The sequence below is a fragment of the Oenanthe melanoleuca genome, chromosome 5 (assembly GCF_029582105.1).
Source record: "Oenanthe melanoleuca isolate GR-GAL-2019-014 chromosome 5, OMel1.0, whole genome shotgun sequence".
Classification (NCBI taxonomy): Eukaryota; Metazoa; Chordata; class Aves; order Passeriformes; family Muscicapidae; genus Oenanthe; species Oenanthe melanoleuca.
In genome coordinates this window covers 33,693,338-33,717,369 of record NC_079339.1, presented here as the reverse complement: position 1 = coordinate 33,717,369, position 24,032 = coordinate 33,693,338, and positions in this window count along the sequence as shown.

The window sequence follows — 24,032 nt, the reverse complement described above, 5'->3', positions numbered from 1 at the left end:
CTTTCTATGTCACTGGATAGGGTAAGAAACAATGATTAGTTACAGAAAGGCTTTTTTACTATAAGGATAGTTAAATATACCAACTAGTTAATGTGCAGACTTGTAAAATCTTTTCTTGGAAGTATATAAAACCAAATTCAATAAACCTATCAAGGAGAGGTTATTCAAAGAAGCCTTAGGAGAAAAATAATGGATGGGGTTTTTTCAAACTTTTGAAAAAGCTTAAGTTAAATAGCTATTTCTACCACTATGTTCATCAGAGATAAAATCCTTAAAGAAGATCATCCATCACTCCCTTTCAAATGGTTCCATTCCCTATTATTCTTAATGAAATTCAGTTAAGGTGCGCTGCTCTCTTTTAAAATTGGGATTGTTTCCACAGAGAAAAGCCAGTGGACTTCTTTCTTAAGAACAAATTGAAAACAATGGGGGGCAGATAACCATTTCAGCATAATCACCTAGAAGTTGGCAAGCTGTGAAAGAAGACAGTACCGTGTGGAATATTTTGCAGTATTCATCAGTTCTGTGAAAGAACCAACCTCAAGAATGAGACTATGAGAGGAAGAATTCTTTTATCCCATGTGGCATGAAGACAGGTAGCACCAAAGGATCCTACTAAAGAGTTTCAGCCAAGGGACATGGAAGTCATTAAACTTCTTTCATTCTAAGGATAATTGATGATGAAGGAACAGTAAATGCTGAGCCCAAGTAATTTGTGCTAAATTTTTAAAACTCATCCATGAAAGCTTATTTTCAAATGTTCATTAAAAAAAAAAAAAAAAAAAAAAACTCAAAAAAACCCAAAAAAAAAAAAAACAAAAAAAAAACCAGAAGAAGAATATAGCTTTTTACAAAAGAAGATCATTAAATGCTTGCTTTGCATTTAAAACTCTTTACTCAGGAACTGCAATCAGTACTGCCACAGCAAGTGTTAACATAGAAGTATCTGTAACAGAGGAAAAATATTTTCTGATTGTACCTTCCAATGAAGTCAAATTGGAAAAAAGAAAACAAAATAATGAAAAATATCAAGAAGATGTAAAAATAGAAATTATATACATAGCAATTTTATATTTTCATAAATATAAGCGGGTGAACTGTAGGAGAGAGACTTGCCCAGTCTTGGTATTTTTAATTCATTGCACTTGCTTCAAGCTCATTTTGTGATAACAGAGTGAAAACAATATAATGCTGCATAGGTCTTAACTGAAGCATTTACTTCATTATGAGTAATGTTATATCTAAACTGGCAAACCTGATGTAGAATGAAGTTTACAGAATCAGCAATGCAGTGGAATATCTTTCACATACCCTTACTGTCCTTCAACATCTTGATCATGTCCAAGGGAAGTCACTTTAGAGCACTTGTAAAAATTATACTGACAATTTTTTGCTATATTTTTAATACATTTATAATGAACAAAAAATAATCATAAATTTTCTAAACCCATAAAATTGTTGAGCATTGAAATCACACACAAAACTTTGATTTTTTTGAACTTCCTACATTGCTAGGAAGGGGCACACAGAGAAGTGTCGTGTTATAAGCCAGCCAGGAGCCAAGTCCCAGATGGCCACTTGCTCACTCCCCCACCAACAGGACTGGGGAGAGAACTGGAATGTTAAGATAAGGACAGCTTAATAGGGAAAGTAAAAGACATGCACACAAGCAAAGCAGAACAAAGAATTCAGTCACTATTTCCCACAGGCAGGTGTTCAGTCATCTCCAGTACAACAGAGTTCCATCATGGAAATGGTTACTTGGGAAGACAAATTCCATCATTCCAAACATCCCTCCACTTCTTCCTCCTTCTCCTCACTTTATGCACTGAGCATGTAATATAATTTGGAATATCCCTTTGGTCATTTGGGGTCATCTGTCCTGGCTGGGTCTCCTCCCAACCTCTCAAGCACCCCCACATTCCTCACCAGCCTGGAAGTATGAATAACAGAAAAGGCTTTGGCTCTGTGTAAGTGCTGCTCAGCAATAACAAAAACATGTCTATTATTGTCACGGTGTTCAGTGCAAACCCTAGACCCAGCCCCATTGCAGTCACTGTGAAGAAAATTGCCTCTATCCCAGCCAAAACTAGTGCTGGTGGGTATCAATGGAAGAATTCAAAAGCTATGGGCTGAAAGAGCCATATTTCCTTGAAAAAAGATTTTCACTATTTGAATGTCCAGTTGCATATGTTTTGGTTTTGAAACATTCACTAGTTAGTAATTTTTCACAATTTGTGTTACACTCATATAGCTGGTAATTTTCAGTTATGACTAATAAGTATAAGTCTTGAAAGATTCTCTGCAATTTTGTAAGGAGATTTTTTTTTTCAATGATTTTACCTTCTGCAGCAGTGTTATGGAGAGGGACTGAGGCTGCCAGCCCTTCCAAAATCAATGATCCCAGAATCTCTGGAGGGATTTGTGAATTTGAAGGTAAACTTTCTGTCTGTTAGAGAGAAGAATATCGAATCTTTAAACAATTGCATAGATTTCCCTCCATGCATTGATTAACACTAAATCTTTTTAGAACTATTTCAGCTTCATTGTTCCCCTGCCATTTGAATTGCTGGCCCAGAAACATATAACTCAAACAGAATTCAATTGAGAACTGCACCATAAATAATACTCTCACCATACAGAAAAGTGAGTATTATATAGGTCATAATTTAACCAAACTAGAGGAGCTCTGACTGTGCACTAACTCCTATTTTGTACTGCAGTGTTAACACTGGGTGGGATATTTAGGATGCAGCTGGAAGGAATGGAAACTGGAACCTCAAGAAAAAGTTTGCTATCTGGTTTGACTATTGCTACCACATAAATTTGAAGAAAATCAGTAGCAAAAAAATAAAAACTTGGTAATTTGAAGACTGGTTTAATATCCTCTTACTATTTTTCTTTCCTGCAACTATAAAATGACTTTTTTTTTTTTTTTTAAATTCCAGTGGATCTGTCAATTTCCGATTTAAGGGTGTTTTGTGAGGAAACAGAAACATTTTATGTACTGTATCATAAAAAAGAAAGAGGATAAAGTTGTTTTCTTTGATAAGTTCTTAGGGCAAATTTTACTTTTAATCTAATCACCTAGAGGCATTTCACAGCTTTGTGAAGCACTTCTCTTTCTTAAAGTAGATCATTTTTTCTGACAGGCAGATCATGCAAAACTGGACTATGACATAGGAGAAGGGAAGCTTGAATTGACTTGCTCAGCACATATGTACTAACCAATATAGTCAAAATATAGTTATAAAAACATGGTAAGAATTATCCCATTGAAAATTCTAAGAAACAAGCAAATATCTTAAAAAGTCTAGAGCTTCTCTGTAGTTGCTCTAATTTTACTTTGGTTAATTTCAATTTTCCAAATTATGATCACTACCATCAAATTTTTCTGATGTATTTTGAATACTGATAATTTTAATTTGAGATATTTGGACAGCTTGAGAATCCTCTGATGAAACTGAGATATAACACTCACTGAATTATATCACCCCTCTCCTCCAAACCCCCTCTCCCTCACATCTAAACTTTTTTTGTTTTGGTTTTGAGTTGTATTGGGTGCAGAAAACAATGAGAAATTGTTTGTTATATTCCTGGTATTCCACAGATTTTAAAAATTATAACTGTAATATACTGTCTTATTTTTCAGAAAAAAAAAGGCACTGTAGGTGACTTGCATTCATGTGTGAATATTTGTCTATCTATCACTTTTTTTCTTTTCTTGGTTAAAACCACATCCAGCTAATGTGTCAATTAGAGTGCTGGGTGCCCACCACCCAGGTTTTGTGGTGGTACCTTTTTATAGATAAATTTTTCCTGCTCTGGAGGGAAGTTTCTCTCTTTCTACACTTTCTAGTTATCATGTAGAGTTTGTTTATTCTGGGAATGGGCTGGAGGGCTTTGGGAGACTGTGGTGACCTTCCACCCCCCTCCAGACTGACCTGTGGTTGATATTCCAGGCTCTTTTCTCAACCTCATTACTGCTGGCACTGAGCTGTGTGTGCTTGTTTCCAGAAGCCAGAACAAGGACTTTTGTCCCCAGACAAGCTGTCCTACCTCTGCACAGCCCCTTTCTCACACACACCTTGTCCTTTCTCACAGCCTCTTCTTACCAGCTCTCCTTGGTTATTTGGCTACAGGTGTTTTGAGACTTACATATTAGCCCCTTATCTTCTGGGCTTCTACATCTGGACAAACCAAATATTTTTGGTATCATGGCTAACCAAAGGAGAATAATCTGTGTAGGTTGAAAAAAGAAACATCACTTAGGTTTCTGTTAATGTACAGATTGTGAGATTCTATCACTTTTAATCTTGTAAATTTTAAATTTCTTTTGAGATAGCTATTCTACTTGTTACCATAATAGTCTGTAAGTCAGAAAAAATAATAAGTGAGTGAAAGCAAGGAAGGTTATTTCCCCCAAACAATAACCTTCATTATGTTAATCTATAGTCAAGATTTTATACATAATATCATGAAGTGGAATGAAAAGGGAAATGTTCATTAAAACAAAAATGTTTGCAGTATTGGGAACATTCTTTTTCTTTTAGCACAAATATATTCTGAAGTGTGCTCTACTCTCTCAATTAGCTAAGCTTTCCAGGATATTTTAAAAATCAGGTGAAAAAGGTAATCCTATTATTATTATGATATGCAATTAAAATCTGATGTTACTTAGACTGCATATTTTTCTGCACTTCATATAAACCAAATTATTTTTACTCATTAACTGCTTTTTAATTATTTTAATTCTAAGAAAAAAATACTATTTATTTATTAGATGTAATACTTTGTAAAAAAATCAGAAAGTACAGACTGCAATTTTTCAATAAAGTATTATTGCTGTCTTTGTCTAGATGCCTTTAAAATATCCATACAACACTCCAAAATTGTCTTTCAGAATGATTAGCATAACTGTAATTCTGTAGTAATTCATAGTCCCAAAGTAAGTGAGACTTCAAGATGGGTTCAAAAGGAGCAAATATCACTAATCTAACTCCTGGATTCTCCTGGCTGTGCTTTTCAGCAGTGTTGCCAGACAGTCCATACTTTACAGCAAGCACATTCAATTAATAAATTTGTCAGTTATTTTGATTATACTGTTGCTCAAGTTGAATGAAGCCCATGGGAAAGTCAATTAAAAAAACTTTCCAATTAAAAAGAATATTTTGTGTTTAAAAATATGTATTGAGAATAAAAATGGACATTAACACGAACAAAAAAATTCCACAATTTCACAAACCTAAAACAGGATTTCACAGTTATGAAAGGTACAAGGAATCTGCCCTAAGTGACACTATCTATTAACAGTTGGGTGATGCATGTGTGAAATAGTCTCAATTTGCTGTTCACATAAACTCCTCCACAATCTCATTCCCAGATAATGGAAATGAGCTTTGTAGTGTGAGCTTGAGATGACATTTGTGTACCATAGTTTTTCCTATAGTTAATTTGTTGGTTCAGAGTATGTGCCACCTTCTATGCCATGTTTTTTCCTTTTCCACCTGTTGAAAACAAACTACTCATCCTTGAAGGAAATGAATCTCCCATGCCTACAGGGATAACATCTTCTTGTACTATAAATCAAGTTTTTCCACCAAGAGCTAACTCTTGAAAAAAGTGCAAATTGCTATTCCCAGCAAAAAAAGAATATCCAACATTATCTATAAGAAACATCATTAATTACAATTCCTAATATTGAACTAAATTAGTCTGACAGTCCCCCACTTAATCTGTTATTTATGAAATTAGAGCTTTTGAGCAGAAGCCTTATCCATGAAATACTGAGGTTCTGGTATTGTATATAAATTGAGAAATCTCCAGCGTTTTTGATACTCATTCAACACCTAATTAATATTGAACTGAAAGGTCATAAGCTCCCAGCTTCTCATGAGCACAGTGAAGTACACAAGATGGGCTCATTTTTATCAAGTACAGAAGTGAGTTTAACCCAAAAATATTTTACATTTACAAAATCCATGTGGTTTTCTTCCAGCTTTGGGTATTGTAAACCTGGTATTCCAAAGCAACTTCTTTACAATTTAAGTCAATTTTATTTTTATTTCTTATACTTAACTTTATATTACATTTATGCAGACTCAAAAAACAACTAGCTACTATTTCATTGAATAAAATTCTTCATAACCAAGGCATTCTGTTTCAAATGTAACAGTAATTAGGACTTTTCATTTTTCACAGTTTTCACTGTAACAATCCTTTGATGTCAATATACATAAGGAGCAATATTGTATCATTTGATGTCATGGAAATGAGTTTTTTCTGTCTAAAGGGAGGTTGAAAGTTCTATAATTTCAGCTGAATCTATGGACTGATAAACAAAGTATGAAGGGCCTGTCTCCCAAAAATACATGAAAAGATGAAAAGATAGAAGAGTTTGTAAATCATGTGTTTCTGATTAAGTCATTGAAAATGACTGAGATGGTGCTTGAAAGCCATTAAATAAGAAAGTGAAAAATTCAAGGTGTCCATGACAGTACTAAATCTAACAAATGAAATGATAAGAATTTACAGAAAGATCCACAGAACTCCTTGAGTAGTTTTGTTTAGTTTTAGCCTCAGTAGTTTCCTCTATAATAGCTTTTTATACAGTGCTTTTAAATATAATGACTGATGCTGATAAAGCCAGCAACTTGTATAATTAAAGAATTATGCAAAGCATGACATTTTTAATGCATTCTGTAAACAAACAGATCCTGTGAGAGTGACAAGTAGTCATTGATTGATGCAAACTTGAATCATTCTCTGCTGAGGAGGAGGTGTACCAAGGATCCAAAGAGAAAGAAGTTGCACCAAGGCAGACATCAGAAATAATTATTTTTATTTAAATTCCTGGGATTTTTAAGGTATAGCTGAGAAAGTTTTCTTGAACTGAAGCAATCAAATTAATCTGTGCCTTAGAAGTACTAAACTTTCAATAAAATATGAAAATTTTTGCAAGAACAGACTGGGAACCTGAAAGTCCTAAATTTCCTACTCTTGTGTTTTTACTGTTTCCTTAGCATTATGAAGATGGTTAATACAATGAGTGTAAGGTTAAATGTTTTCCTGTTTTGCCTGTCTATGTGAAGGATCCAGAGAAGGATTTTGGAAACCCTTGATCCCACATTTTTTGTTGGAATTCAGTCATAATATTAGTTTCATGGTTAAACTCGACAAAACTACTAAACTATGACAAAAACTACTGAGACTTAATTATTTCACGTTAAACTTGGTATTTTGTTCACTTATTTGTAAGATGAAGATCTCTAAAGAATAGAAGTGAATGTTCTTGGTCTACATGCTCCTTTTTGCTACTTGAATTTTTGAGAAATATTTGCAAAGAAAAAGTACTCAAATTCCTTCTATACAAAAGTATTAAGGGTTCCCATAATCCCTTCTCTGAGAAGTCATGAACATTTCATTCTGTCATCACCCAACGTTTCAATTATGTATCTTTATGTACTCTAACATTACAACTTCAGTTTCCTATCACAGAAATACAAAATATTCCAGTATACAAATAATGGCCTCCCTTAATTGCCTGGTTTAAAGAAACAATTTAATTTAAAAAAAAAATCATTAAAATGCTGTACAAAAGCATCCAACTTACATGTTCTCAATTATCCCCTTAAAAAAACTAATCCTAGAATTATGTAATTTTAAGAATACCCATTTTCTTCTGAAGGCAAAGGCATTCTTGAGCTTAAATGTATTTCTATAATCTTACTCTCTAATTTTTTTGTTTTTTACATTTACAAATCTTAGATGCACCAGCATCTGAGAGACCAGTCACTCTTACTTTCAGGTTTATGTTGAACAAGTGTCAGTGGGTGACAACCCAAATTTTACTGGTGCCATAATCTAATTGAGCAGTACTGTATATTGCTGAAATTCCAATTGCCTTTGTAGTGGGCACTTTATCATTCTGACACTCTCTTCCTCCAACACACGGGGACCAGTAGTGGCATGTCTAAACCTATTTTTCACTGTAAGCCACTAAACTACTGATCAGTAGAAAACCTGACCCAAACATTTAATATCCAATAAGAATTAATGAACCAGGTGAGTCATACATTTATTCCATAGCTTGTTGGCACAGCCATTTCAGCAGTTGCAGAGATCACATGAAACCATCCAAACAGCAGTGTTTTCCCAATGAAAATACTTAGGTGAGACTTTTCCACAGGGAAGCTGTAGTGCATGCTTGTATGTCTACCTATAGGTATATATTCTGCTTATAAAGGGCATCTACTGAGAGTCTGGAAATAGCTTGGCTCTGAAAATAGCTTCTGTTTTTGATGAAGTCATAAGATATTATAAGAGAAATGAAGTAATTAATGTTCAGTGTAAGAATGCCTGTATAATTGTCAGGGATCGTGTCTATAGGCCAGATAAGCTGGGGGTGGAAAAAAACACAAAACAAAGAAATTTTAACCTGGCTGCAGCTACTTAATATTGTCTAAGGCAATTCAGTAATGCCTGAAACAACCTACCATTACCTTTATGTTTAAAATTTCAGATAACAAGAGACCATTTTAGGAAGTTGCATTGGCATAGTGCAGGGAATCTTTCTCTAAAAGTCTAACTGCAGTGATTGGGAAAACATAGTTACTATAATGTTGTAGAAATAATCTGTCAGTTAAATTGAACTTCAGTGTGTGAAATGTATACATCATGTAATCACTGTGTATAGAAGCTTGCAAATGAGCAAATGCAAACAAAGCAGTTGAAACAACACCAAAAACACTCATGTAAAGACTAGTGATTAAACCCCATCTATCTGCAGCCTAGAATTTAATCTTTAATCATTACTTAGTTCCATGCTACCTGTGCACCTAAATACTCTATAAAAGAGTACTAAAGTACCTTTATATTGTACATCTAAAGTGCTTAAAGTAAACTGGAAGCAATTTAATAAAGTTTTAAAATTAGCTAAGCTTTAAGAATTGTGTTTGAATAGGTTTTCACATAGTAATTTTAGGCTATAAAAATATTCCCTTGGGACTATAACTAAGAAAAGAGTTTCAATCCTTTCCCTTTTCTCAGTGCCCACAAGTGACACATTGCTAGTTCACCATATTTTTAAAACTGGATATACATTAGCAAACAGTATAATGCAACAACAGTGGAATGATAAAAGAAACCATTAGGAAGACCCAGCACACAATATATCTGGTATGATCTGGTTGCTTTATTCAATCTATGGTATCATCCCAGGGACTAAATAAACAGTACCAAGTATATCTGAAACACATGGTTTGGTTCCAGAAACCAAACTCAAATAAGGTGGCCTACTTTTTGTAACATGAAATTACACTGCAGTGGAAACCAAAGCTGGGGAATACCTGAAGCGTCAATGAACTCTGTGATTTTCTTTTAGTCTCAGGTGAGAAGGGGAGTTTGGTGCATGAACTCTAGAATGGTTGGGCAGAAGTAAGATAATTGACAACCAAACTATCATCATGACAATTTATCACTGTGACCGCTCTAAACTGCTTTGGAGACAGAATATTACGTTGTAATAAAACTTCCTGATAAACCACTTGACCAGATTTAAGTGTCTGCTTCAAAATGAACCTGTGAAATCACCAGATAAAACCTGGCATTTTTAGGGAATCATCTTAATAGTTCACCACTGACAGGGGACAAATAATTGTTTAAAATCTTCTATGGAACTGCTTTAGGACCCACCAAATTTTTTTTTTTTTTACCTATATGGACTTAAAGAATGGGAAGTTTCCACATTCAACATAATAAACAAACAAAAATGGCATAAAAACATTAGTGGGGATCTCTCATATTTACAGGACAAAGTACACTGTGATTTAAACTCCAGTTAATGAGCTCATTAAGAAGTATAGCAAACTTGACAAACAAGGGCTCAATCCCCTTTTTACCCAGACCAGCCTGTCTCATTAATTACTTATTATCCATTTAAGTAATAAGATTTCATTATTTATAACCTGTAACTTAATATCATCACCCATGAACAAAATATGCATCACCCATGAACAAAATATGAGATTTTTTTCTGTTAGCTGATGTTGAGGGTGCTCCCTCTTCTTCCTCCAACTAGTTGTGCCTGTCCCCTGTATCTCATTGGGAAGCAGGAAAGACTCAGTGATCCAGCTGCCATTAGAGCAACTTCAAAAGTTTTTTATGGGTAAACTAGTTTTGCACCCTGCAGCTCAAAGGCTTGGTCTAGACCATTTCCACACCTTAGTGAGTTCTGAGGAAACAGGAATTAAATAAAAGAAAATATCTGCAGGAGACATTATGGATGTGATGTGACGTGTGACCATGAACACATAATGACCCTTCAGCTCCTCCTGGCCACCTCTCCTACCTACCTGATGCTCTTGATTTGACCTTGTGGTGCAGCTTCCAGCATCCATCTGGCCTTCCCATGAGCTGGGTTAGCCAAAATCTAAGCAGGAGTTGAGTGAACAGTCACATTGGTGCAATAAAATACTTGAAGAAATTCTTTAATAGATGTAAAACTATTCTTTTAACCTTTTAACTATACATGAAATGTAGTTGAAGGTGAAAAGGATTTAAGACATTAAGCAGCACAGATATCCATCCTCTTTACAGCTATCAGTAAGATATATAAATTTCCTTTTGCAATAGCCTAGTAGAAGTTAAGGACATCAAGTATTTTTACACCTATTGTTCTGCATAATTCTCTGTCCATTTTGTAGCAGTATTGAGTTTGTGACACTTCTATTAGAAATCAAAGATCACAGTAAACAACTTTGATACTGTCTTGCTGCATAATACAGCAGTCAGACATCTGTGATCTGAAAAACTAGCTTGATATTTACCACATAGATTCTTTAAAATAGACCTTCCTATACTTTCATAATTTAAATAAATATGCCAGTCTTCAGGTACCTTGATAGCAGAAGAAATTATATTAGCTAGAGGCAATCTAAAGAAGAGCAAGAGAAAAAGATTACTGGAAGGATTCGTTGCTTTATGAAAAAAGATTTCAATTTTTGTATACAATTCCTTTGTTTGACTCTTTCTTTCATCTGGATGATTTCACTAATCTAATTTGTAGCATGTCATCTTAAACACCAGTATCAACACAATTGACAGGATAGTCAATTGCTTTGGGAGGGAGAAGGGAAGCAGATAGGAAACAGAGATACGAGACTGTAAGACTCTTAAACTAGCTTTGCAATATCTTTGCAATATAGAATTTACCCATGGTGTAAATCAATAAAATTTATCTCATGAATCACAGAATGACAGAATTGCTCTGGAGATTATGCAATCCAACTCTGCTGCTGAGACAGGTTCACTTAGAGCCAGGTAACAGAGAATTTGTCCAGGTGAGATTTGAATATCTGGCAGCATATATTTTAGAAAAAAAAAAAAAAAAAAAAAAAATTGTGAAGGTTGCAATTAAGTGATTCTAAAACAATCTACATAAAAGTCTGAGTCTTACCAAGGCTCCAGGTGTGGGACCTGGTCACAGACCCTTAGTTCAGATGATGAAAGTACTCTGCAAGGTGTGCAGGAGTTTCAGTGGAGAGCAATGCTCTCAGTGGTGCTCTGTCTAACCTGGGGCATGGGTTTGGTGTCATAGTCGGTGGGAAAATGACAGAGGTTTTAAAATAAGATAAAATAAGTTAAGATAAAATAAGAGAGCCATCAAGATGTTTGTGAGCACTTCACTATAGGTGGAGGAAAAATTTCTGCCTCTATTATTGCTAGTGTCATCAGTGGTGCTTAAATGAACTCAACTGATGCTCACATGGTGTTTCTATTGAGCAAGCCTGCATTAAGGAGGATAAAATTACTCCCAATACCTGGCTCTTGTTTACAGCAGCCATGCTTCTTAGAAATTTAGTATCTTTCTATATATATTTTATGAAAGCCTTAAAAAGTTTTATAATTTAGAGGCTAACTCTCTACTGAAAATACATTTCAGTTCTCTATTATGAATTAAGGCTGTTCCTTTCTTTTACTTCATGAATACTGCCTTAATTTTTCTCTTTCCTTTCTCTAACACATATCTGTATTTTCAGTGCCTTAACAGTGAAAATGAAACTTCCAAAAGAAAGTTATATTTTCCCTATTCTGAGGCCTATTTTCAGAAGGATGTTAATAATGTTGTTCTCATGGGAAAATACACTTTTATCATTGTGTAAGTGATCCCTTTGAAAATCCAGAGACTATTCTACAAGTTTTAACATATGCAGAAGTTACAGATCATACTGCTTCAGAAAGGAAAAAAATGTTGATGGTTGACTTTTTTTTAACTCTCAGTTCCCAAGGGGCTTTTTAAAATGTGTCTGCCAAATCTTAAAAGATTTTGCTTTAGGAAATTAGAACAGCCCTGCATTTGATTTTAAATACCATTATTTCAAATAAGTCCCAAGAAAGGTAGGGCTGCAAAGACTGAATAGAGCAAAATCTTCTTTTCTTTTTTCTTAGGAAAATATTACGTTTGCAGTAAAATAATAAAAGCTGAAAAGTAATGCAACCCATATGAAATCCATTTTATACTATGCCCCTGGGCTGACACTCTCTTCCAAATTGCAAAGGACCAGACCAACAGAAAATCAAGGTTACTGAACTAGAATATATGTTCTGTCAAACATATTTAGTAGAATTTGTGAAGGGGAACTTTGTTATAAGGAGAATAAAATTACACTTGTATTACTTACAATTATTTGTTCCTTGAACAAGAATATAATTTTTAAATAGAACTCAAGCAAAAAATAGGAACTGAGAATGAAATTAATAACAAATTTGTGTGTTTTCTTTTCCCTAATGTGACCATTGTGCTAATCCAAATGCTATACAATAGAATAGCTGCAACTCATGAAAAAGAAATTACTAATATTTTTCATTACAGAACCTTTCCAGATAATTGTCAGAAAACTTCTCTTCTGCCCATATGTATTCACCTCCAGAGTCACATATCATGGTGTCTTTTGTGTGTTTCCAGTTGATGAAATTAAATAATTGATTAATGACACAAGTTAAATATAAGTAAAAGTTATAATTTTTACATTTCAATTTTAAATTTGTAGTTTAGTGAGTTTTGCCCATTGTGTAGAGAGTTGTAATTAATTAGATTTGCTAAGGTTCTTCCTGAAGTGAATGAAGTTGGGAAATATCAGGTTCTTCATATGATGTCACATGTCAGGGTTTTCAGAGGTATTTTTTTCTGCAGGTTTGTTTCTCCAAACTACAAAACAACATTTATTTTCACTTTTCATACATGCCTTTTTAAAGTGCACTCTGCAATCACCTTAGCTGTGCATCCAAAGCTATTTATTTTAAGTCAGGCAGAATTATGCTCCATTCTACCTGATATAACAAAACTGAGAACACCGAAAAGTCCTTTAACACTAGAGCATGCTCAGGAGAGTTGAAATTTTAGGTGAATTTACCTGCTACAATCTACTAGGTTTCTCCAAGGCATATGTAAATAGGGTATTTTTAAAGATTTCCATCTTAGTGTTGTGTCTGCAGTTGTTAAAAATGTATAGGTTATAACCCTGACACTGAGAGTATGATAAAAAAACCCCCAAAAAACCCACAAAAGAAAAAGTTTAGATATTAACATTAGAATTTACATTGAATATCCACAATCAAGGTAAGATATTTGGATAGGTATCTTCTCTAACTGCATCTGGCAAGGGCTTGGGACTACAGACCTATTGTGAAGTGATGGGATGGGAATTGAACTAATTTTAGTCATCCTGAATAATGAAAACCTGCTCATTTTGAACTTGAAGGAAACACATATTGATCCAAGAGGTTAGGTCTTTAGTGTACCACTTTGTCATACATTTGAACTTTTAATTTAAACATTGAAATCATATCCTGATAGTGTTAAAACTAGGCATGGCAGCTATCATCCAGTATTTAAATCACCTGTGAATTTTCACTAAGCTAAGGTCATGCTCTGTCACTGTGTGGTTTATGTCATGTTTTGTGGTGTTACTTGACACTGAAGTTCTGCCTCTAGTGTCTGCCTACTAGGTTCTTCTCATTTAAAAAAGGAAAAGAGGAAAAAAAAAAGAAAATAAAGAGAAGAAAGTCTTTATAATAAGAGAGGGGAAAATTAAATCTTTCAATTTCACTGAACACAAAACTGAAGTTGATAATCACTGGTAACAATCCAGTCTGTTATCTGACCCAGTGCAGAGAAAGGACATCAGGGTGCATCTGGATGGGACCTGCTTCACATGCTGTGTCTCTTCTCTTTATTGCCAGTTGTTCAGGCATGAAGAAAAAACACTTCCAAAGAGCACATTCACACATTGATGGAACATAAACTTTATCACACTCTTTAGCAGTATGAACAACTAGGATGCAAGTCAACCTCAGGGCACCTAGTCTTTAATGCTTCTTTTTTTTTTTACTTTTTGCAAGAACATGTCCTGCTGCTGAACTTCACATAACATTAAAGGACAAGCCAGCAGCTATGCCAAATATATATTTTTCACTCATATAAAATGTAAATTACACACAGTTTATTTTGTTTTACACATGGATAGAAAATACAGTCTAGAATTTAAAGAAATGAGTTAAAAATTGCTTTCCTGTTGGTTAAGAATGTCTACCTTCTAGGTAGACAATCAAAAGCTCAAGTTCATTTTCCATCCTATTCACCAGAAAGACTTAAATGACCAAACACAGTGCAGTCAGTGGGAATGTAGGTTTGCCCAAACTATTTCCATTATATTAATGTGCAAGATGGTTGACACCAGGATTATGTCACTTCTTACACAGCTATTTCTGGATTTTTTTCCTTGGGTCTAGGAAAAAAAAAATAAGCCAATATGCCACTCATGCCTCACTTAACTCAAAAGCCTTAACTCAAAACCCAAGAGTACTTTGTAGCATTTAAACTGCATAAACATCCAAGAGTCTTTGAGGACAGGGTCCCAAGCCCTTGTTGTAAAATATATTTCAGTTATTGATCTTAGAGAACATGAAACATTTGACAAGGATATTAAACTAGTTTTATGAACAAAGTAGCAGTCCATGAGAGCCCAAAATAACTTTAAAAGAAATTTATTAAGAACTTAAACAGGTGCAGTTTCATTTAACTTAGCATTATAATTTAAAGTGAATGCATTAAAGACTTTACATAGGCTGTTGCCAGCTGAAAAAATAGTAAAATATATGTGGTCCTCACAGTTTTGGGACATGCTCCAAGCATCATCACTGCTTTCCTTGGAGCTAAATTCTAGCGCACAAAATATCTGATGAGAGTTGTCACTCTAATAAAGATACATTAGTTATAATGCAGATTACATCCAACAGAGAGAATTGCAAGTGCTATCTCACTGTCATTTTTCAGAGGAAAGCTGGAACAGATATGGGCAATATTTGAAAAACAGAGCTCTTTAGATCCCCACTGGTAACATCAAAACATTTGTACAAATATAATCCTATCACCTTTTGAGCAGCTGCCAGAGGTTATATGACTGGAATATATCCAGCAATAACCCAGTATTTTTAAGAACTACTAGTAGATCTGATCAAAATTTGCTGTAGGAGGGTGAAGAAAGAAAGAGAGGTGGAGAAATAGCAGCAAAAAAAATTATTTCTGGTTAAACTAGAAGAGTATACAAGGAACTTGCACCTCTCCGACAGAGACCAGTTTTTGTAAAAGATTTATTTGACTTATCATAGAGATTTTGATATGCATTTAAATGTCGTTTACATGTGCATTACAGATCTTTTCACATTAAGAGCTGAGAAGGAAGTAGGAACAAAAATAAGTCAGATCTATGAGTTATGAATTGGAAGCATGAGGGTAGGAAAGCTAATAGTAATCTAAGCAATTTAAAAGAGTGCAAGCAGAATAAAGCACTTATCTCAAGGGAAATGTTCATGATCACAGCATAAAACCAAGAAAAACATACAGAGGGTTGTTCTCAAAGACAGTGCTGGTAAAAATTAAAAATTAACTGCAGGAGAAAAATTTAATCCCTTCTAATACTTTGGTCCTAGTGTATCACTGCCAGATAAAGCAGTGCCATACTCTGAATAACTGCCTAAGTAGAGGAAAATAGCATAAGAGCCTGGATTTCCATTTTTCCTTTATCCAAATCACTGAAATATTACATTGCATTATGTGATCCTTCAAGAGCCTGATTTGTTCTTAGAAATTAAAATCTCAAGCTGAACCAGAAATCAGGATTTTGTTGACTAATTAAAGTAGAGATGAACTTCAGGAATGTCTTCTTGACAGAGGAAGTTCCAAAATTTCTTTACTTTTTTTGGAAACTGGTTTTTTGGGGTTATGCTATAAGGTTTTGATAGCTAGGAGGATGTGGGAGTGCCCTCTGTGAGAAGACAACCTTTCTTGGACAAAGTGCATTCCACCCAACTCCAAATTGACCTTCTTGCTACCTGGGCAAACTCCTAGCTTTTGTTCAGCTGCTGTTGACCAGCACTCCAGGTTCTTTTCCACTGGGCATCTTTCCAGCCACTGTCCCCAGCCTGTGGAGCTGCCTGAGGTTGCTGTGACCCAGAGCAGGACCCAGCCCTTGGCCACTTTGAACCCACACCACTGGCCTTGGCTCATCAATCCAGCCTGTCCAGATCCCTCTGCAGAGCCTCCCTGCCCTCCAGCAGATCCACACTCCCACCAACCTGGTGTCATCTGCAAACTCACTTTGCCTAAATATTAGGGTACCCTGCAACTGTTTACAAACAGCAGCAGAAGAAACTGAGATTATATGGCTATCATTATTTCACAGGCTGAGAAAATGAAAGTGATGCTAACATCTTAAATTTCAAGAGTTTCCCTTCTTGGAGAATTGAGATTTGATCTAACTATCCTGTTTCTCCATTGTACATGAGATAACATAACCATCATTAGAGTCAAAATCACAAGGTTTTTAAACTGTCTGTTTCCTCAGTACTGAACAGAAATTCTTAGCTTCTATTTTGCACAAATCTTAGTTCTGTCATTAATTAGAGGTTGTACAAACCACTGTGAAGATGATTACATATGAATGACTGACTCCTGTGAATGACTGTTACATATGAATGAATGATTACATTATATCAGTATCAGACATTAATACAGCATACATGAACATTTAATTTGGATGACTGAGGCTGTAACAGACATATGCTTACATAGGATAATAACACTTCCTGAAATGCTTATTCTTGTCTTCCAAGGCATGTCAGTCAGTCTTTGATCAGCTCTATGAGAAATACATTGGCCTAGAAAGTACACAACCATAGAGCATGCAGCAATCTTTCTAGTAGAACAAGACATGCTGTGATCTCATAAAAACATGCCAGAACCATTTAATTCATATGACAAATCAAACCAGTTATTTATGGCAGATGTGCCAGCGCCTGATATATAGCAAGCATTCATAAGAGTTCAAAAGATGAAAAAAATTGAAAAGACAATTAAGACACAGTTTGTCATATTTTTTCTTTTCCTCATTTTTAATATTAAAAGAAAAATAGCACAAAACATTGTACCAGGGCTGTTTTGATTCACAGAAGATCTCTTACTAGTAAGGTTTTGTCTAACTTATTATTCAGTGAATCTATCAATTAATACTGATATTGTCATTTGGTCCATTCTCTTCAATACCCAATACTTCCTCAACACTTCATGAACAACCATCTATGATGCACAGATTATTTTTCCATGTTCTTCAAAGATCTTTTTTTCTATTAGTTTTATTTATAGATATATGTGTGTGTATGTGTGTGTGTGTGTGTGTGTGTGTATGTATGCATGTATATATGTGTATCAATTTTCTTAAAAAGGTATCAAATAAAACAAAAAGCTTATTTCACATATCTGAGATATGCAGCTATTTCAAACATGGGATGCAATTGCTGAATAAGTCCAAATAGCATTTGCATTACAGGTAATTGGGAGATAAGAATATACTTTACCTGACAATATTAATACCCAATTACTTATATGCAGTCTAAGATTAAAAACTAGGAAGTTATTTTTCAATCTTACTATAATGCATTTTTATTTTGTATGTGATGGAAATTTTTTAGTAATTTTTCATGAGTTCATAACAGTGACCATAATTTCTCATTAAATAAGATTGAATTGCAGCTGATAGATCTGCAGACATTGCTTGAATATGGTGACAACATATGAGGCCAGGATACTAGAAAAGACAATTGCTCACCATGTAAGTTGCCACCTATCCTTTATGATTTTCAGCTACATTGCTCACAAAAACCATTTTGTGGGTTTCCTTGTAAAAACTATTTACTGTCCTCTACAGAAATACTGCTGTGCCTTTCTATTGCAAGTTCTTGGATCAAGAACACATACTATCTGTTTTAAATATTTTGTATACCATGGTATATTTTAGTAGTGGAAGCAAAAAGGTCTTCAGGTCTCAACTTTTACCACTACATGATTCAAAAAATTAATAATAAAAATGCAGTCTCTGATCTGAACTGTACTGACATTCTGTTCATAATCTTTGAGTTAATTGCAAAAATGGATGAATATTACCTTTCTTAGCCTAGCTTATCCTTGGAAATTTCCTCCATTATTACTAACCAGGCTTAACCTTGATTAGTTTGTCAGGTCTAATAGAATCAGAGCACAAATTGCTGTTACTGCCTTTCAGGGCACTCTGCACTACATTTCTGTACTAAACCAATTTGGTTTTGAACCCCTGACAGTTCAGGCATTGTTAAAGGAGGTAAGTGGTCAGAGATCAAGGGTAGATAAACCTCAACACAGACTTGATCTGATGCTTGGTACTTAAAATCAACACCGTGAAATGCAGCTGTGAAAGTAAAAGGGAATAAAAATGAGGCATTAATTTAAACTGTAACATGAGAACAAATACAGTTCATATATTGTTAATACCTACATAGAATGTGCCATCAAAAAAATAAAAAGAATTTGTATTATTTTTTGAGCCAGAACAAATGAATAATGTAGTTACTGTTGCAGTTGTCTGGCAATAACAAAAATAGTCCTTTTTGCCAAAGTGACATATGATAATATCTTTCCAAAAGACACACACAACATGAGAAAAGAGAATGTAGTAGCTGAAATATGGAAATTGGAACAATTTGATATGATTGCTGCTCCTATCAAACCAGTATAAAACCACATTAACAAAATCAAGGCATTAATTGTAAAATTTCTATCATTATGAGCTGATTAGCTTTAGTAGCTCCTGTGTATTTAAATGCACAGTTCAGAGGCAGTATTGCTGTACTTAAATTGATTTCCCTCAGAGCAGTACATGATGTGGTATTTGATGCCCTTCAAAGGACACTATTAGCCAAGCTATAAAGTGTCTGATTTTATTAGCTTTGCTGGATTTTATCAGTTTGTAAATGTGTTATTTTCTCCATTTATTGTGCCTATGGGATTGAGAGATAGAGTGAGCTTCAACTTAATATGTTGTTGGAAGGTAGCAGTGGTCTTACTTTAGCACTCTGCCCTGTGATGCAGTGACATTGAAGGCAGAGTCATGAAAACGCTAATGTCAGGGCCATTCATCAGGGCAATTCCTCACTGCTGTAAAACTCTGCTGTGACATTGAATCCAGCTGTAGGTTTTTGTCTTAAATAGAGTGTTCCTGTGCTGTAAAACTTCCAAATCCCAATAACAGAATAAGATGTAGTTAATAATAAAAAAGTAAGTCACAGATGTTTGACAAAAGAGAGAAGGTAAGTTGTTAGCATGGGATTCTTGGACATTGGAGCTTCAGGAAAGGTTTAGTTATCATCACCCTTATTTAAGATTTGGAGGGTAATATACTGCAGCAGAATCTGATTTTCCTTATAACACTTAGAAATAGGACAAATATTTGCTGGGGTGATCAGCAGAAATAACCTTTTTTGCAATGCGCTGGTGTAAAGCTCCCATTTAATGTCATGCCTAGTATTTTCCAAAGCCCTCTTAAAGTAGTTGCCAAATGAAAATATAAGTATGTACCACGTCTTTTGTGCAGTCCTATTCTCACATCAGTGTCTTCACACTCTAATCTGATTGCTAGATGTGTTGTATTTACAACAATATATATTTTAGAAGATTTTCTTACCTATTCAAGATTTTTTCAGAAAACCAAAGCAGATACCACTCGAACGTCTCCACAAAAGTGGAAACCCCAGAACTCTGAAGTTCACATGTTCACATGTTTCCATGAGAAATTTTCTTCACAGCAATAAAAAAACTCCAAACAAATTAAATTAGAACAAACATATGAGGAAGAAGACCCCTATAAGTTATTACATTAAGTATATACTGCAGATTTTTAAAGGGTCTTTTAATGCACTTGCATAAATACAAAACTTTATATATTTTAATACTCTGTTTAGCTCAGTAATGGTAGTACAGTAATTTCTTTCATTTAAGTAAATATTTCCTGTTGTATTAGATACTCACATTTACTCCTGTGTTTAACCACAGGAAATAGATTCAGAAATAGGTGTATGGATGCAATTGTAAGACATATTCAAAAGATGAACTATGAGAGTAAATAAGTTAATATTTTGAAGTTAAGAGCCTTATAATGGTCACTTTAAACAGTGACATCTCCAAGAAAAAACGTTACATAGCACATAAATGGATTTAGAAAAATTCCTAGAACAAAATAGAAAACAATAATAGAGAAATTATTTGAGGGCATGAAGATGATTCACTATACTGAGCTTTTATTACATTCATCCAGTGTACAATGCAAAAGATGTAAATTCATGACTGCAGATAGGAATTATTAATGCTGCTCATTTCTCATCTTAAAAACAACTTTTTTTTTAAGTAATATGAAATTTGCAGAAACAAGAGAGTATCTATTTACTATCCCTAAAAGAAGAGTTCTTCAAGCTTGTTGCTATACTAGCAGAATCTTGGCATTTGTGAGGCTCCTTCACCAACATGAAGGAGTTGGGTAGCATTAAGTGGCAAAACCACTCACTGTCAGAAATAGAAGGATGAGGACTTAGATTCTCTAATCATTCTGTTTTTTTTGTTCAGGGCTGAATAGCTCTCTCAGTCTTTACTAGACCATTTTTTAAATGACAGACATAACTGGGAAGCATTGTCTGTTTTTCTTGTTTTTACACAAAAATGCCACTGAGTAGCCTTCAATTTTTAAATTTTGATATATTCTTCCAGTCTCCCCGATTTGGCGTCTGTTTGAAATCTGTTTTGGATCTATGACAAGTCAAAAAAAAGAAAAGGGCAAAAAGTGTTCCTGGAAATACTTTTTCATTTAATTAGCATTACTATAAACTGACTGAATTGGATTAAAGATGACAGTGTCCTGTGCAGGCAGCCCTGAAGTACAAGCGGCCAAACCATGCAGGCTACATCTTGTACATGTAATATTCAGATATCTAACTCTTCCAGTGAGGCCATTCAGCCTGGGTAGCAAGATGACTGTTACTCATTACTAAATTCTTTTGCTTAAAAGATTCAGCTTGGTCTTTTGCACTCTGTTTTTTTGGGTTTTTGGGGTTTTTTATGTGTAGCTTGCAAAGGATGTAGCATGTATACTATATGAGAAAATGAGGTGGAATTTTAATTGCTTTGTAATTTTCTAATGGAATGTCACAGGAGGCATAAAGATATAGAGGGGGGAAAGTCTCAAAGACCATTGAACTACTAGAAATGGCAAAAAGTAGACTTTGTGGTAGGATTCTGGAAAGACAGACTGGTGCTAAGAGTGGAAGAGGGTCTTTTTCTGAGACAGCCTTTTTCAGCAGCAGCATTTATCATCTCCAAGATCCTCCTTGTTTCTCTCCTCCTTTACTCCACCCAGCAGAAATGGGAAAATTGCTCCAGACACAGCCTTACCAGTGCAGGAGAGGGGCAATCATCTCCTTTGACCTGCCATGAACACAGGTAAACATAAACATTTATTTATGTATGGCATTGCAACACGACCAAAGAGACTGCAGTGCAATTCCTTGTTCAGCACACGGCAGCCCATAATAATGTCTCTTTTCTAGGAGTAACTCCCAAGATCTCATTCCACTTTAAGGAAGAAGACCAAATTTTTCATTTTTATACAGCTTCTCTTCAATTCAGCTCCATAGGAGAAATTTAAAGTTCTGAGTAAGTTGGTATTACTCTCAAGAAAAATATCATACTTCAAATCTGATTTGTTTTGGTTGGCTTTTTCCCCAAATAAGAACAATTGACTGAAAGGTTTTTTCATAAACAGATTTTTTAAATTTTTGGTGAAAACAATGATCAGCCAACCAATCAGCAGAATGTATTTTGGAATTATAAAATATAATAAAATGTAGAATTCATAACTGCACATGATAATGTTACACAAGAACTTAAATTTACTGATGTATGATGAAAATAACTTATAGCTAGGTGTTTCAGAAATCAATAATGCCATATATGTATAGAATTAATATTTTCATGGTAGTTGAAGAAGGCTGTTTTTCTTGCAACATCTTTAAAACATATTACCATAGTTACTTCAGAGTACCTTAAGATTTACAACCCCTAGCAAAATACAATGATCAAGTTAAACAATTACTTATAAGCAGTTACTCCGAAGAAATTACAGTAATTAGAAAATCCTGGTCCTTAAAATTTCTAAATGTCAATAAATATTTATTTATTTCAAGTTTTTCTACAATTTATGAGATCAAAATTATTTATAGGAATTTTTTTTTGTAATTCATTGTATGCAATTTTTTTCTCATATAAATTTATGTTAATTTTTAAAAGTTTACAAAAGCAGAATGTTTTATTTTGTTTAAATAGAATGACATTTTTTTCCACCCACACATGTTCTTTCATTTGAGAAGGAAAACAATGTCATTTTCATAACCCAAACTCTATTTTCACATTATTAAATATCAGAAGAATCTGTGCAACTGATGAATTGAAATATCTGGTTAAAGGGGCAAAGCAAAGTAATAGCAGAATGTGTTAAGAAAACTATAAACTTTGAGGAAGAAGTAAAATATGTCCATAAGAATTCCCTTGTAGAAACTTACTGCCTCTTAACTCTTTTATTCTATAGAGTGTCTTAGATTTGAACAAAGAGGAGAGGAGAGGAGAGGAGAGGAGAGGAGAGGAGAGGAGAGGAGAGGAGAGGAGAGGAGAGGAGAGGAGAGGAGAGGAGAGGAGAGGAGAGGAGAGGAGAGGAGAGGAGAGGAGAGGAGAGGAGAGGAGAGGAGAGGAGAGGAGAGGAGAGGAGAGGAGAGGATTTTTAAGTCGTGTTGATATTAGATGTTAATATTTCCTGATAATTTTGTCTCAGTCAGCAAATCATATAGCTGCACTTCCAAGGGTCAGTGTTCTTTATCCTGTGACAGGATCCTTAAACAACCCAAGGATTACTCCCAGGTACACATTTGTCTGTGGTAATTTGCAGTTGTAATTTGGCATTGTACTTGGTCAATATATGATTGTATATATTTATATCTAATTGTGGGAAAAAAAGTTTGAAAAATAGTTAGGAAATTTAATTTAATTTCACTTAAGTGTCTGGGTTTTCTTTTGTTTTTGGATGCCTGGGCCAAGGTGGTTGTGTTTTATATGCTATGTTTTGCTTCTTGTCTCCTCTATCAAAAGAACAAAATTGAAGCAATGGCTTGTTGATGTTTCTCTTTTCATAGTCTGGTGCTCCAGTGTTCAGCATGTAAATGTGAATATGTTTAAGAATATTGAAGAGCTAAGAAATACAAGCTACAACACTTAAATTGGTGGTGACAAAATTGTGTCTTAATTATGACAATAATATTTGTTTACCAAGCTGGTTTTTTTTAGCCCTTCTACTATTTGTGGTTCTGAGGACAAATGTTGCTTGCTGGTAGACGTGATTAACCTATAGCAGAAACATAGTCTAATTGAATTAAATTTTATTAAGAAAAAGAAATTTTATTATTAAGTGTTAGTACTTTTCCTTTTGCTATATCTGTAGTTAAACCCTTTCACTTGAGGTTATATCAGAGAGGATAATCCAGCAGCCACTATCAAGGTACATGATTAAAGTTCCATGAAACTGAAATTGCCTAGTGCTAGCTTTGACCAAAGAAAAAGATATTTATTA